Source organism: Oncorhynchus masou, chromosome 5 (genome assembly GCF_036934945.1).
Source record: "Oncorhynchus masou masou isolate Uvic2021 chromosome 5, UVic_Omas_1.1, whole genome shotgun sequence".
NCBI lineage: Eukaryota > Metazoa > Chordata > Actinopteri > Salmoniformes > Salmonidae > Oncorhynchus > Oncorhynchus masou.
In genome coordinates, this window is record NC_088216.1 from 90765177 (window position 1) to 90782453 (window position 17277).

At 50.3% G+C, this 17277-nt stretch overlaps 1 pseudogene; it reads right to left on the reverse strand.

Annotated features, from left to right (window-relative positions):
• Nucleotides 1-16989, reverse strand: part of LOC135540434 (plasma membrane calcium-transporting ATPase 2-like) — a 239611-nt pseudogene extending 222622 nt beyond the window's left edge.
• Nucleotides 16990-17277: the final 288 nt, after the last annotated feature.

A 17277-nucleotide genomic window follows, 5' to 3' on the forward strand; every position in this document is an offset into this window, starting at 1 on the left:
CTTCACTGATCCAAGGGAAGGGGCCCTGTGCAGAACCCTTCCACTGATAGTAAGGACACTGTCCAACCACCACTGTCCAACACACTGTCCAACACCTCCACTGTAGCCACCACAGGAACCACACTGATAGTCAGGGAAGGGCACTGTCCACCACCACTGTAGTAAGGGAAGGGCCAAACACTTCCACTGATAGTAAGGGAAGGGCCACCCTTCCACTGTCCAAAGGGCCCTCTGTGCCCTTCCACTGATAGTAAGGAAGGGCCCGTGGAACCCTTCCACTGATAGTAAGGAAGGGCCCGTCCAACACTTCCACTGATAGTAAGGAAGGGCCCTCCACCCTTCCACCACAGTAAGTCCAACACACTGTCCACTGACAAACTCTATGAACCCTTCCACACTGTCCAACACACTGTCCAACACACTCTGTGCCACCACCACTGTCCAACACACTTCTATGCCACCCTTCACTGTCCAAGGCACACTCTGATAGTAAGACCTGCCAGCCACGCACTAGTAAAGGGAAGGGGTCTAGCCTTCCACTGATAGTAAGGGGTCCCGTCTCTCTCTGTGTAAGGAAGGGCCGTCTTGAACCTCATCTAGACTCTCTCTCTCTGATAGTAAGGGAAGGGCTCGGCTGGGATGTAATGTTCTAGGCTGGGATAGTAGGGTTCTAGGCTGGGATATAGGGTTCTAGGCTGGGATGTAAAGGGAAGGGCTAGGCCCTTCCACTTAGTAAGGAAGGGCCCAGTCTAAAGGAAATAGTATGTTTAATGTAGGATGTGTTCTCCGGTGAGATGTAGGAAGGCCATCAACCAGAAATAGAAAAGGAGAGCAGAGGAGGGGGGATGGAGGGACAGAGAGACAGAAGGGCCCAGGAGGAACCTCTTTCCACTGATAGAAGGGAAGGGCCAGTCAGGAACCCTTCCACTGATAGTAAGGGGAGGGCCGTCAGGGAGACCCTTCCACTGGGTAAGGGAAGGGCCGTGTGAAGAGACAGGATGACAGGAAGGGGAGGAACACTGATAGTAGGGAGGGCCGGAGGGACCCTTCCACTGGAGGGAGGGAGGGTAAGGGAGGGAGGGACTGATAGAGGGAAGGGCCCGGAGGAACCCTTCCACTGAGGGAGGGAGGGAGGGAACCCCTTCCACTGATAGTAGGGAGGGCCCGTCAGGGACCCTTCCACTGATAGTAAGGGAAGGGCCGGGGAACCCTTCCACTGGTAAGGGAAGGGAGGGAACCCTTCCACTGATAGTAAGGGAAGGGCCGAATAGACACAGTAATAGTAAGGGAACAGACCCTTCCACTGATAGTAAGGATACTGCCCTTCCATCATAGTCAAACTGTCAGGAACCCTTCCACTGATAGTAAGGGAAGGGCCAATGAACCCTTCCACTGATAGTAAGGAAGGGCCTGTCTTCCACTGATAGTAAGGAAGGGGCCCCCCCTTCCACATACAAACTGGAACCCTTCCACTCTAGTGATGAAGGCCTAGGAACAGTGGGTTAACTGCCACTGATTCAGGGAAGGGCAGAAGGAACCCTTCCACTGATAGTAAGGGACCTTGTCAGGAACCCTTCCACTGATTCAGGAAGGGGCCTGGAACCCTTCCACTGATAGTAAGGGAAGGGCCCTCTTTCCACTGATAGTAAGGGAAGGGCCCCTTCCACTGATAGTAAGGGAAGGGTTCCACTGATAGTAAGGGAAGGGGTTCGTCAGGAAACTAAGGGCCCGCAGGAACCCTTCTACTGACCACCACTGATAGTATAATCACTAGTTAACCCCTACACATGGTTGATGATATTACTAGATTAACTAAGGGCGTGTCCTGCCACTGATATAATCGGAAGCGGTGCCCTTCCACTGTAGTCGTTGCTCCACTGATAGTACCTAACCACTGATAGTAATCAATGGCCTTTCTTAGTAAGGGAAGGGCCCGTCAGGAACCCTTCCACTGATAGTATATATTTTTTAAAGGCCTGCATAACCCTTTATAGTAAGGGAAGGGCCCGTATTCCACTGATAGTAAGGCAAGGGCCCGTCAACCACTGATAGTAAATTGGGCCCGTCAGAACCTTCTCTTGCGTTCCATTGAATGCAGGAACCCTTCCACTGATTAGGGGATATGGGCAACCCTTCCACTTTGGGAAGGCCCGTCAGGAACCCTTCCACTGATAGTCAGGGAAGGGCCAGGAATTTACGTAATTATGACATAAACCCTTCCACTGATAGTAAGGTTGTGTGTAACAGGAATATTTTGACTGATAGTGGATGCCATCCGTTCCACTAATATAAGGGAAGGAGCGGTTCCATATTTCCACTGAAAGGGAAGGGCCCGTAAACATTTTGATTTCGGGATGATAGTTTCCACTGGATTCGGCCATATTAATGACTTGGAAGGGCTCGTATTTCTGTGTGTTATTATGTTGTAATTAAGTCTATGATTTGATATTTGATAGAGCAGTCTGACCCTGACTGATAGTAAGGGAAGGGCCCAGCAGGCTCCACTGATAGTAAGGGAATCATTCCACTGATAGTACCAGCAGCTCTTCCACTGATAGTGGGAAGGGCTGGTTACTGATAGTCAAGCCTATCAACTCCTCCACTGATTAGGCTGGTGAACCCTTCCACTGTGAAATGGCTAGCTAGTTAGTAAGGGAAGGCCCGCGCTAATTCCACTGATTCCAAGGGCGTCACTAAGACTTGGAAGTAGTTGTTCCCTTGCTCTGCATGGGTAACGCCTCTCCCGTGCTCTTCCACTGATAGGTTGCTGTTCCACTGATCGATGTGTTCCTGGTTCCACTGTAGGAAGCCCGTCAGGAACCCTTCCCACTGAGGGAAGGAAGCCCTTCATACTGTTCCACTGGCAATACTAAAGTGCCTATAAGAACCGTCTCTCCCCTCCAATAGTCAAAGGTTAATGAAATACAAATGGTATAGGGAGAAATAGTCCTGTAACCAAGCTTCCTATAATAACTACAACCTAAAACTTCTTACCCCTGGGAATATTGAAGACTCATGTTAGAAGGAATCACCAACTTTCATATGTTCTCATGTTCTGAGCAAGAACTGAAACGTTAGCTTTCTTACATCCCTCTCACATCCCCTTGCCCTTTCTCCCTTTCTTCTCCAACACTTTGTTTTTCCTCTCTCCTCTCCCGCATTATTTAAACCCCCGTCTTCCCCATGTTTCATTATTTATTTGAGGCTAAATTGATTTTAATGATGTATTATATTAAGTTAAAATAAGTGTTCATTCAGTATTGTTGTAATTGTCATTATTACAAATAATTTTTATTTTATTTTTTATTATTTTATTATTATTACAACAACAACAAAAATGTTCCTCTCCCGCTTCCCATTCTCTCCCTTCTTTATTGGTATAAGCTTTTTGGTCCTCCAATAATCCGATATCGGTATCGCATTGAAAAATCATAATCGTTCGACCTCTAGTAGAAACATATTTCACTGGTGTATTTGTTAAAATAAGATGAATCAGAGTTGACTTTGAAGGGTCTTTAGGTTGGGCCATGTAAACTTAGTCACCAGCTGGGTCAGATCATTACACATATTTTAGATGTCTGAAGCCTTCTCCTCACCGAATTTCCCCAACAGTAATTTAGGTCACCCAGGATAATAACTTCTGATTTAATAAAACAAGACAACAAACTACTTAACTTGGGAGGACAGTAGACCTCTATAACAGTTATGGATAAAATAAAAACTAAAACAGACAAACTCATAAAGATAAACATTTTTGGGCAAGGGAAATAGATTTCAGTAATGAGACTGAAAAATAAGTCTGTGCCATTTTCGATGTCCACACACTGTTACGTGGAGTCTATGAGACCAGTCTGAAGCACTATGATGGTTATACACACTGTATATGTGGTTATCCACCACACTTAGGTGGGACAGGTGTGGTGCTACACTCTTAGATAAAAAAACACACTATCTAGAACCTAAAACTGTTTCATCGGCTGTCCTCACACTGAAAATCCTTTAAAGAACCCTTTTTTTTGTTCCAGGTCCAAAACCCTTCTTAGGTTCCATATAGATCCCTTTCCAAAGATAGTTCCAGGTAGAATCCAACACGATTCTCCACCTGGAACCAAACTGTTCTATCTGAAACCAAAAATGGTTATCCTATGGGGACAGCACTGAAGAACACTGTCCAACACACTGTCCAACCACTTTATCTAAGTGCTGGGGTGAGCTGGGCTGGGGTGAGCTGGGCTGGGGTGAGCTGGACTGGGGTGCCACCACACTGGACTGGGGTGACTGGGCTGGGATGGACACTGAACTGGGGTGAACTGTCCAGCTGGGATGGGAACACACTGTGAGCTGGACTGGGGTGAGCTGGGCTGGTCCAACACACTGAACACTGTGAACTGGGCTGGGGTGAACTGGACTGGGGTCCAGCTGGACTGGGGTGAGCACACTGGGCTGGGATGGGGTGAGCTGAACTGGGGTGAACTGGGCTGGGGCCTGAGCTGGGCAACACACTGTGAGCTGGGCTGGGGTGAACTGGGCTGGGCCACCACACTGAACACACTGGGCTGGGGTGAACTGGAGACTGGGGCACTGAGTCTGGGCTGGGGTGAACTGGGCTGGGATGGCTGGACTGGGGTGAGCTGGGCTGGGGTGTAATGCTGGGCTGGGATGTGAGCTGGACTGGGGTGAGCTGGGCTGGGGTGAGCTGGGCTGGGATGGGCTGTGAGCTGGGCTGGGGTGAGCTGGGCTGGGGAGAGCTGGGCTGGGGTGAACTGGGTGGGGAGAGCTGGGGGGGGTGAACTGGGGTGAGCTGGGATGGGGTGAGCTGGACTGGGGTGAGGGGACTGGGGTGAACTGGAGTGGGGTGAGCTGGATGGGGTGAACTGGGCTGGGAGCTGGGCTGGGGTGAACTGGGTTGGGGTGAGCTGGGGTGGGGTGAGCTGAACTGGGGTGAGCTGGGCTGGGAGTGAGCTGGACTGGGAGAGCTGGGACTGGGGTGAGCTGGGAGGGGTGAGCTGGGCTGGGATTGAACTGGGCTGGAGGGTGGGGGCTGGGGTGAACTGGGCTGGGATGAGCTGGGCTGGGGTGAGCTGGGCTGGGGTGAGCTGGGCTGATTACCTGGGGTGACGCTGGACTGTGGGTGAGCTGGGCTGGGGTGAGCTGGACTGGGATTGAGCTGGGCTGGGGTGAATCTGGCAACTGGGGTGAACTGGTCAGCTGGGACCACCTGAGCTGGGCTGGGATGGGGTGAGCTGGACTGGGGTTAACTGGTGTCTGTGATATAATGGGGTGGGGTGAGCCTGACCACTCAATGCCTTTCTTAAAATCAGAGCTGGGCTGGGGTTAGCTGGACTATCAACTGGACTTGTGTCACTGGGCTGGGGTGAACTGGGCTGGGGTGAGCTGGGCTGGGGTGAACTGGACTGGGGGTGAAGGTGGGGTGGGAATATTTTGACTGGGCCATCCGTGATAAAATACTGGGCTATTTCACTTTGGGTGAGCTGGGCTGGGGTTGACTATTAATGACTGAGGGTCGAGCTGGGTTGGGATGGGGTAATTAAGCTGATTTGCTATTTGATAGGGTGACTGGGCTGGGGTGGGCTGGGCTGGGGTGAACTGGGCTGGGGTGAACTGGGCTGGGGTGAGCTGGCCTATCAACTCCTGAGATTGGGCTGGGCTGGGGTGAGCTGGACTGGTTGGGCTGGGCTGGCTTTTCAATATGTGAGCTGGACTGGGAGTGGGCTGGGCTGGGGTGAGCTGGATGGGGTGGGCTGGGCTGGGGTGAGCTGGACACTGGCAATACTAGAGCTGGGCTGGGGTTAATGAACTGGACGGGGTGAGCTGGGCTATAATGACTACTGGGCTTCTTATGGGGTGAGCTGGGCTGGGGTGGGCTGGGCTGGGGTGAGCTGGACTGGGGTGGGCTGGGCTGGGGTGAGCTGGACGGTGGTGAGCTGGGCTGGGGTGAACTGGACGGTGGTGAGCTGGGCTGGGGTGAACTGGGCTGGGATGGGGTGAGCTGGGCTGGGGTGAGCTGGGCTGTGGGCTGTTTTATTGGGGTGAGCTGGATGGGGTGAACTGGAACGGTGGTGAGCTGGGCTGGGGTGGGGCTGGGATGGGGTGAGATGGGAAAAATCTGGGGTGAGCTGGGCTGGGGTGAACTGGGCTGGGGTGAACTGGGCTGGGGTGAGCTGGGCTGGGGTGAGCTGGACGGTGGTGAGCTGGGCTGGGGTGAACTGGGCTGGGATGGGGTGAGCTGGGCTGGGGTGGGGCTGGGCTGGGATGGGGTGAGCTGGGCTGGGGTGAGGGCTGGGCTGGGGTGGGCTGGGCTGGGGTGAGCTGGACTGGGGTGAACTGGGCTGGGATGAGGGACTGAAAAATGAGCTGGGCTGGGGTGAGCTGGACTGGGGTGAACTGGGCTGGGATGAGCTGGGCTGGGGTGAGCTGGACTGGGGTGAGCTGGGAACTGGGGTGAGCTGGGCTGGGGTGAACTGGGCTTGGGTGGGGTGAACTGGGCTGGGATGAGCTGGGCTGGGGTGAGCTGAGCTGGGGTTAACTGGGGTGGGGTGAGCTGAGCTGAGCTGGGTTTGGGTGAGCTGGGCTGAGCTGAACTGGGTGGGTGGCTGGGGTGAACTGGGGTGGGGTGAGCTGGACTGGGGTGAGCTGGGCTAGGGTGAGCTGAGCTGGGGTGAGCTGAGCTGGGGTGGGGTGAGCTGAGCTGAGCTGGGGTTGGGTGAGCTGAGCTTGGGTGAGCTGAGCTGGGGTGAACTGGGGTGGGGTGAGCTGGGGTGGGTGAGCTGAGCTGAGGTGGGCTGGGCTGGGCTGGGGTGGGGTGAGCTGGGCTGGGGTGAGCTGGGCTGGGGTGAGCTGAGCTGGGCTGGGGTGAGCTGGGCTTGGGTGAGCTGAGCTAGGGTGAACTGGGGTGGGGAGCTGAGCTGGGCTGGGGTGAACTGGGGTGGGGTGAGCTGGGCTGTGAGCTGGGATGGGTGAGCTGGGCTGGAATGAACTGGGGTGGGGTGAGCTGGGCTGAGATGGGGTGAGCTGGGCTGGGCTGGGCTGGGGTGGGCTGGGGTGGGTTGGGGTGGAGTGGCCTGGAGGGCATACCTACTAGGTCTCAGTACTAAGGGATACACTAGAAAAAACAGTCAGGACCCAATTGGAGACCAAGCATGTTGACAGATTGGTTTACATGTCAGGAGAATAACCCAGATCATATTTCTGTGGTCACAACATATGGCTTAATGGAATGCATCACCACCACATACAGGGCCCGCTAACCACAAACACAAACATACGCATAACCACACCGGTGGAGTGAGCTGAGAGCTGGAGGACAGGACAACATGCTCTATAGCATCTATCACTGGTGGAGTTGATGAGGGCTGGAGGACAGGACAACATGCTCTAGTAGACATCTATGACTGGTGGAAGTTGAACATCTGGAGGACCAGGACCCAACTTTGCTATATAGTGATCTATATTTACACTGGGGGATGGAGTAGCTGAGGAGCTGGAAAGGTACAGTGAGATACATGAGCTTATCATAAATAACAAGTGATGTGCTGCTGAGATTTGAAGGAAAGCTCTAGATTTTGCTCACCATATATAGAATATCTCATGGTAAACTGTAGACCTCACCTGGTGGAGTTGATGGTAAACTGTAGAGCTGGAGGACAGGACAACTCATGGTCTGTAGCATCTATCACTGGTGGAATGCCTGGGCTGGAGGACTGGGACCCTTTTAATCTGGGCTGATATAGAATACTATGGTAAACTGGACCCTTTAATCTACCTGATATAGGGTACATGGTAAACTATGACCTCTACCTGGATAGCATACCTCACTGGTGGAGTCTACCTGATATAGAATACTCAGGACACTGTAGACCTCTACCTGATATAGAATACTATCACTGGTGGAGTGTAGATGAGAGCTGGAGGACACAACATGGTAAACTGTAGATTATCACCTGGTATCTCATGGAAACTGTAGCCTCTACCTGATATAGAATACCTCATGGTAACCTGGACTGTAGGACCTCTACCTGATATAGAATATCTCATGGTAAACTGTAGACCCTTTAATCTACCTGATATAGAATACCTCATGGTAAACATGCTCTACCTGATATAGAATACCTCATGGTAAACTGTAGACCCTGAATCTAGATAGGGCAACATCTGGTAAACTGTAGCTCTACCTGGGGAATACTGGAAACTGGAGACCCTTTAATCTACCTGATATTATCATAAATAACAACCTGATGAATGCTCATGGTAAACCTATTTGATATAGAAACCTCATAGATTTGTGACCTCTACCTGATATAGAATACCTCATGGTAAACTATAGACCCTCTACCTGATATAGAATACCTCATGGTAAACTGTAGACCCTCTACCTGATATAGAATACCTCATGGTAAACTGTAGACCCTTTAATCTACCTGATATAGAATGCCTCATGGTAAACTATAGACCTCTACCTGATATAGAATACCTCATGGTAAACTGTAGACCTCTACCTGATATAGAATACCTCATGGTAAACTGTAGACCTCTACCTGATGTAGAATACCTCATGGTAAACTGCCTCTACCTGATATAGAATACCTCATGGTAAACTGTAGACCTCTACCTGATGTAGAATACCTCATGGTAAACTGTAGACCTTTAATCTACCTGATATAGAATACCTCATGGTAAACTGTAGACCCTTTAATCTACCTGATATAGAATACCTCATGGTAAACTGTAGACCTCTACCTGATATAGAATACCTCATGGTAAACTGTAGACCTCGACCATATATAGAATACCTCATGGTAAACTGTAGACCCTTTAATCTACCTGATATAGAATGCCTCATGGTAAACTGTAGACCTCTACCTGATATAGAATACCTCATGGTAAACTGTAGACCTCTACCTGATATAGAATGCCTCATGGTAAACTGTAGACCTCTACCTGATATAGAATGCCTCATGGTAAACTGTAGACCTCTACCTGATATAGAATACCTCATGGTAAACTGTAGACCCTTTAATCTACCTGATATAGAATGCCTCATGGTAAACTGTAGACCCTTTAATCTACCTGATATAGAATACCTCATGGTAAACTGTAGACTCTACCTGATATAGAATGCCTCATGGTAAACTATAGACCCTTTAATCTACCTGATATAGAATACCTCATGGTAAACTGTAGACCTCTACCTGATATAGAATACCTCATGGTAAACTGTAGACCTCTACCTGATATAGAATGCCTCATGGTAAACTATAGACCTCTACCTGATATAGAATATCTCATGGTAAACTGTAGACCCTTTAATCTACCTGATATAGAATGCCTCATGGTAAACTATAGACCTCTACCTGATATAGAATACCTCATGGTAAACTGTAGACCCTTTAATCTACCTGATATAGAATACCTCATGGTAAACTGTAGACCCTTTAATCTACCTGATATAGAATACCTCATGGTAAACTGTAGACCTCTACCTGATATAGAATACCTCATGGTAAACTGTAGACCTCTACCTGATATAGAATGCCTCATGGTAAACTGTAGACCTCTACCTGATATAGAATACCTCATGGTAAACTGTAGACCTCTACCTGATATAGAATACCTCATGGTAAACTGTAGACCTCTACCTGATATAGAATACCTCATGGTAAACTGTAGACCCTTTAATCTACCTGATATAGAATGCCTCATGGTAAACTGTAGACCTCTACCTGATATAGAATATCTCATGGTAAACTATAGACCCTTTAATCTACCTGATATAGAATACCTCATGGTAAACTGTAGACCTCTACCTGATATAGAATCCTCATGGTAAACTGTAGACTACCTGATATAGAATACCTCATGGTAAACTGTAGACCTCTACCTGATATAGAATACCTCATGGTAAACTGTAGACCCTGTTATCTACCAAGAGGGTTCTCATCTGTAATTTTCACGGATGTCTACATTCCTCCCACAAGCCAACACCACTCTGGCACTCAACGAACTGTATGGAGCCATAAACAAAACGAAACCGCTCACCCAGAGGCAGCGTTTCTGGTGGGTTGAGACTTTCACCCTGTGAGACATAAAACCGTCCTACCTCACTTTCTGTCTCCTGCGCCACTAGGGGAGCTAAAGCTATACACCACTTTTATTCTACCCACAAGGCACTGCTTCGTTCTCCCTTAGGCAAATCTGACCATGACTACATTATTCTGCTTCCTAATTACAAACAAAAGCTCAAACAGGAAGAACCAGTGATGCGTTCAATATGGAAGTGGTCAGACGAAGACGAAGTTTTGCTAGTACAGACTGGGATATGTTCCGGGATTCATCCCATAACATCGAGAAGTTCCCCATAACCGCCATGCGCTTCGTCAATACGTTGCATAGACGATGTCGTCCCCACGGCGACTATAAGAACGTATCCAAACCGAAAACCATAGATTACAGGCAACAGATGTGCTGAGCTAAAGTCTACAGACATCGACGCGTACAAGAAATACCACTACGACCCCAAACAAGACATCAAACCCTTCAAAAGAACAATATAGGAGGAAGCTGTAATTCTATTACACCGGCTACTACACTAGTCCTATGTGGCAGGGCTTGCAGACGGATAATGGATTACAAAGGGAAACTCAACCACGAGATGCTCCAGAACAAGCTAAATACCTTTTATGCTTCATGGAATATTACACTGTGCCTTACGTGAAAGCCCCTGTTTTTCCAGATGACTGTGTGATCTCGACTCTCCGTGGCCGATATGAGCAAAACGTTTAAACAGGTTAACAGTTAGCAGGTGTCTTCAAAGACATTTTCAATCTCTCCTTGCACCAGTCTGTAATCCCAACGTGTTTCAAGCCATTATTCCTGTTCCCAAGAGTACCGAAGGTAACCAGACTACATTATTATCGCACTGGAGCACTCAAATATGTAATGATGAAGTGCTTTAAAAGGCTGTCATGGCACTAATCAACACCATCATCCCAGGCCCACTCTAATTTGCAAAACAACTCAATATATACACGGATGATGCAATCTCACTCCCAACTCCCACCTGGACAAGAGGGGAAGTAACTACGTGAGAATGCTGTTCATTGACGACAGCTCAGCGTTCAACACTATAGTGCCCTCAAAGCTCATCACTAAGTTAAGGACCCTGGGACTAAAAACACCTCCCTCTGCAACTGGATTTCCTGATTGGCCAGCCCCAGGTGGTAAGGGTAGGCAACAACAACTCCACAATGCTGACCCTGAACAAGGGGCTCCTCAGGAGTGTGTGCTTAGTCCCATCCTCTACTTCCTACATAAATACAACACATATTTCTGTTCTTACTTACATTTCAGTCATTTAGCAGAGGCTTTTATCCAGAGCGCCTGACAGTAGTGTGCAGACATATTTTCTGTACTTTTCCATACTGGTTCCCCGTGGGAATTGAACAGCCAACCCTGGCATTACAAACACCACCTGCGCCACATGATTACAACACTGTATATAGCCATAACATGTTATTTGAAATGTCTTTATTCGTTTGAAACGTGTGTGTGTAATGTTTACTGTTCATTTCTGATACATAATAATCAAAAGTGAAATAAACTATTTCACTTGCTTTGGCAATGTGTGGGGGACGGCAGCGTAGCCTAGTGGTTAGAGTGTAGAGGTGGTAGGTAGCCTAGTGGTTAGAGCGTTGGACTAGTAACAGAAAGGTTGCACGTTCAAATCCCTGAGCTGGCAAGGTACAAATATGTTGTTCTGCCCCTGAACAGGCAGTCAAGCCACTGTTCCTAGGCCATCATTGAGAATAAGAATTTGTTCTTAACTGACTTGCCTAGTTAAATAAAGGTAAAATTATTTTTTTTAAATATGTTTCCCATGCAAATAAAGTCCTTTGTATTGAATTTAGAGAGACCTTTGGCTAGGCAGAGGACGAGAGGAAGTGGCTGGCTCTGAAAATGTCTAACGAAAGCAATGTCACTGCTCACTAACAGGGGCAGTGTTTCCTGGCCACCCAGACTCCTTGCTCACTAACAGGGGGCAGTGACATGCCTGGCCCCCCAGACTCCTTGCTCACTAACAGGGGGCAGTGACATGCCTGGCCCCCAGACTCCTTGCTCACTAACAGGGGGCAGTGACATGCCTGGCCACCCAGACTCCTTGCTCACTAACAGGGGGCAGTGACATGCCTGGCCCCCAGACTCCTTGCTCACTAACAGGGGGCAGTGACATGCCTGGCCACGCAGACTCCTTGCTCACTAACAGGGGGCAGTGACATGCCTGGCCACGCAGACTCCTTGCTCACTAACAGGGGGCAGTGACATGCCTGGCCCCCAGACTCCTTGCTCACTAACAGGGGGCAGTGACATGCCTGGCCACCCTGACTCCTTGCTCACTAACAGGGGGCAGTGACATGCCTGGCCACGCAGACTCCTTGCTCACTAACAGGGGGCAGTGACATGCCTGGCCACGCTCCTTAATCACTAACAGGGGGCAGTGACTCCTTGCTCACTAACAGGGGGCAGTGACATGCCTGGCCACCCAGACTCCTTGCTCACTAACAGGGGGCAGTGACATGCCTGGCCACCCAGACTCCTTGCTCACTAACAGGGGGCAGTGACATGCCTGGCCACCCAGACTCCTTGCTCACTAACAGGGGGCAGTGACATGCCTGGCCACCCTGACTCCTTGCTCACTAACAGGGGGCAGTGACATGCCTGGCCCCCAGACTCCTTGCTCACTAACAGGGGGCAGTGACATGCCTGGCCCCCAGACTCCTTGCTCACTAACAGGGGGCAGTGACATGCCTGGTCACCCAGACTCCTTGCTCACTAACAGGGGCAGTGACATGCCTGGTCACTAACCAGTGACTCCTTGCTCACTAACAGGGGGCAGTGACATGCCTGGCCACCCAGACTCCTTGCTCACTAACAGGGGGCAGTGACATGCCTGGCCACCCTGACTCCTTGCTCACTAACAGGGGGCAGTGACATGCCTGGTCACCCAGACTCCTTGCTCACTAACAGGGGGCAGTGACATGCCTGGCCACCCTGACTCCTTGCTCACTAACAGGGGGCAGTGACATGCCTGGCCACGCAGACTCCTTGCTCACTAACAGGGGGCAGTGACATGCCTGGCCCCCAGACTCCTTGCTCACTAACAGGGGGCAGTGACATGCCTGGCCACCCTGACTCCTTGCTCACTAACAGGGGGCAGTGACATGCCTGGCCACGCAGACTCCTTGCTCACTAACAGGGGGCAGTGACATGCCTGGCCACGCAGACTCCTTGCTCACTAACAGGGGGCAGTGACATGCCTGGCCCCCAGACTCCTTGCTCACTTTCAGGGGGCAGTGACATGCCTGGCCACCCAGACTCCTTGCTCACTAACAGGGGGCAGTGACATGCCTGGCCACCCAGACTCCTTGCTCACTAACAGGGGGCAGTGACATGCCTGGCCACCCAGACTCCTTGCTCACTCAGGGGGCAGTGACATGCCTACTAACAGGGGGCAGTGACATGCCTGGCCCCCAGACTCCTTGCTCACTAACAGGGGGCAGTGACATGCCTGGCCACCCTGACTCCTTGCTCACTAACAGGGGGCAGTGACATGCCTGGTCACCCAGACTCCTTGCTCACTAACAGGGGGCAGTGACATGCCTGGCCACCCTGACTCATTGCTCACTAACAGGGGGCAGTGACCTGGCTGGCCACCCAGACTCTTTTCTCACTAACAGGGGGCAGTGACATGTCTGGCCCCCCAGACTCCTTGCTCACTAACAGGGGGCAGTGACATGCCTGGCCACCCTGACTCCTTGCTCACTAACAGGGGGCAGTGACATGCCTGGTCACCCAGACTCCTTGCTCACTAACAGGGGGCAGTGACATGCCTGGCCACCCTGACTCATTGCTCACTAACAGGGGGCAGTGACCTGGCTGGCCACCCAGACTCTTTTCTCACTAACAGGGGGCAGTGACATGTCTGGCCCCCCAGACTCCTTGCTCACTAACAGGGGGCAGTGACATGTCTGGCCACCCAGACTCCTTGCTCACTAACAGGGGGCAGTGACATGCCTGGCCCCCCAGACTCCTTGCTCACTAACAGGGGGCAGTGACATGTCTGGCCCCCCAGACTCCTTGCTCACTAACAGGGGGCAGCAGTGACATGCCTGGGGCAGTGACACGCCAGACTCCTTGCTCCGGCCAAACGTTATGCAACGCCGACGGACATTAGTTTCTTCTCTCCGCAATGAGTCTGGATCTGATCCGTCCCTTATGATTTCTAGACCGTCTGATTGGTCCCAGAAACTGTGGTGTTTGGCCAAGAGCCGGAACACACTTGGGTAGGGCAGTGTTTTTGAAAATTCAGCATTGGCTTTGACACTCTGATTGGTTAGAGATCATCCAAATCACTGATGTTTTTGTTCTGTACAACAACCCTCTTTTTGACTTCACCACAAACGACTTCGACGATGTCAGTCTCAGACTGAAGAACGTAGCGAACATGCAGCAGAAAGACAATTCAGTTTGAGTCGTCAGGCAAGGGGTTAACCACAGCACGGAGGTTGTCAGGCAAGGGGTTAACCACAGCACAGAGGTTCTTCAGGCAAGGGGTTAACCACAGCACGAAGGTCGTCAGGCAAGGGGTTAACCACAGCACGAAGGTCGTCAGGCAAGGGGTTAACCACAGCACGGAGGTCGTCAGGCAAGGGGTTAACCACAGCACTGAGGTTCTTCAGGCAAGGGGTTAACCACAGCACTGAGGTTCTTCAGGCAAGGGGTTAACCACAGCACGAGGTCAGGCAAGGGTTAACCACAGCACAGAGGTTCTTCAGGCAAGGGGTTAACCACAGCACGAAGGTCGTCAGGCAAGGGGTTAACCACAGCACGAAGGTCGTCAGGCAAGGGGTTAACCACAGCACGGAGGTCGTCAGGCAAGGGGTTAACCACAGCACGAAGGTCGTCAGGCAAGGGGTTAACCACAGCACGGAGGCATTTCATAACTGTCATTCAAATGTGTTTTAAGTGTTCATGGTGTCGTACACATCATGTGGGTGTGCCAGTAGTGGATGGATATGCTGTACTGTGTTTTAAGACATGTTTAAATAACAGTATCTTCAGGCTTTTCAAACGCTTTTCTGGAATCTGTGCTTCTAGTTACAGAAATTATATACTCGATATAACATTGCTTATGCTGTCCAGTGTTTTAGGACTACACTACTTTAGCACACAACCAGTTTTTCAGTCCTTGTTGAAATGACTTAGTGGCTCAGGGGTTTTGTACTCATAGACATAGCGTTTTAATCGTAGACATAGTGTTGCAATCGTAGACATAGCGTTTTAATCGTAGACATAGCGTTTTAATCGTAGGCATAACGTTTTAATCGTAGATATAGTGTTTTAGTCGTAGACATAGCGTTTTAATCATAGACATAGCGTTTTAGTCGTAGACATAGCGTTTTAGTTGTAGACATAGCGTTTTAGTCGTAGACATAGCGTTTAGTTGTAGACATAGCGTTTTAATCGTAGACATAGCGTTTTAATCGTAGGCATAACGTTTTAGTCGTAGATATAGTGTTTTAATCGTAGACATAGCGTTTTAATCATAGACATAGCGTTTTAGTCGTAGACATAGCGTTTTAGTTGTAGACATAGCGTTTTAGTCGTAGACATTGTGTAAGTGACCTAATACTAACTCATACATGTCATGCACTCCTTCATATGGGAATATCATATTCTCCAGTGTTACAACACACCTCTATAACACTTGCTGGGTTTGACCCCCCCCCACCCCACCCACCCCCACACACACAGCCATTAAAACACACACAGCCATTAAAACACACACACACACACAGCGTGAGAGAGCCCGGAGGCGGTGTGAAGTCGTGTGACTCACCTTCTGTGGGTGATGTTCTGAGCCGTTGACAGAGCCCGTCCATGTCCCCGTACTCCTCCTGGATCTTAACCACTGCATCGCTGCCTCTCAGCTCCATGAGGTCGCGCAGCTCCATGACCGAGACCCCAAAGCCCCCTCGTGGATACTGCTGACATCGTTTCCTTGGTTCTTAGCGTAATAATCACTGTTCGTCAGGTCCCCCATGGTGACTTGACTAGCTGCTCAGTATCTTGACACAAACAAAACTCAATGAGTCGTGTAGGTTGAGAGAAAGAGAGATTCTTAAAATGAAGAAAGGGAAAGAGAAAGCGAGAGAGAGGGAGAGAGAGGAATGAATGACACTGGAACGTGCCCGGTGATACCAGAGAAACCAGACGATAGATCTCTAGGTCAGAGAGAGAGAAAAGAGCCGTGATGCTGCAGCAGCCGCTGACGGACAGAGGGCGAAACATCTCCTCGGTTTGAGATACAGACAGTTCCTTTAATAAGTGAGCGACGTGGAGAAAATACAGTGTAACCACACGACCATCCAGGAGAACACTAAGAGAAGCAAGTTAGACCAGCGAGAGGAGCAGAGGACCGTCCACAAGACAATAACATCCCTTCTGTTCTTAGTGCGCTTCTTTTCATGGCAGCAATCAAGGAGCCGCTCCAGATGTTATGTTCCCATTCTGCAGCTTCTAGCTTCTCTTCTGTCTCTGGCTGCAGACTGTCTACATGGTGGTCCACTCCATTACTCCTTCTGAGAGAGAGAGAGAGACACAGAGAGAGGGAGAGAGAGAGAGAGAGAGAGAGAGAGAGAGAGTGCGGAGTGGGGGAGAGAGGGAGAGAGACAGAGAGAGAGAGAGAGAGAGAGCGGAGTGGGAAAGAGGGAGAGAGAGAGAGAGAGAGAGGGGAGAGAGGGTGAGAAGGAGAGAGAGAGAAGGTGAGAAAGCGGCTGGGCGGTAGCTCGGTGAGGTTATATCAGCGACTGTGGTAAAGAGCAGAACAGAGCGACCATACCGGTGATGAATGAGGAGAGTAAGAGCCCAGGCTGTGTGTGCTGCTGAGCTGCATTGTGTGTGAGAGAGAGGAGGACAGAGCGGAGGGGGGGAGGAGGACAGAGCGGAGGGGGGAGGAGGACAGAGCGGAGGGAGGCTGCCACTGCGGTAGGAGCAGTGAGTGATTGAGCGAGCGAGGGAGGTACTGAGCGCTCTGACGCCAGCACACACCACAGCAGAGCAGAGAGAGAACAGAAGGGTTTATAGCTACAGAGCAGAGAGAGACCAGAAGGGTTTATAGCTACAGAGCAGAGAGAGACCAGAAGGGTTTATAGTAACAGAACAGAAAAGAGTATAAGGGTTCAACTACAGAGCAGAGAGAGA